This window comes from Trypanosoma theileri (genome assembly GCF_002087225.1).
Source record: "Trypanosoma theileri isolate Edinburgh chromosome Unknown TM35_Tth_99_V1, whole genome shotgun sequence".
Classification (NCBI taxonomy): domain Eukaryota; phylum Euglenozoa; class Kinetoplastea; order Trypanosomatida; family Trypanosomatidae; genus Trypanosoma; species Trypanosoma theileri.
In genome coordinates this window covers 4,504-4,718 of record NW_021639941.1, presented here as the reverse complement: position 1 = coordinate 4,718, position 215 = coordinate 4,504, and positions in this window count along the sequence as shown.

Here is a 215-nt window from a genome sequence, read left to right as displayed (position 1 = left end):
AAAAAGGTGCGGATGTAAAAGAAAGGAGAAAAAAAAGGAAAAAATACAATTTAAAAATAAAAAAAAAGATGAGAAAAATGTTGTTAAAGAAGGACTAAATAATACAAAAAAAAAAACATATATATACAGAAACTCACATCAGAGGGAATTTAATGAGAAATGCATAATGAGCCTTTCAATGAAAAACATAAATATACTATATATATATATATATA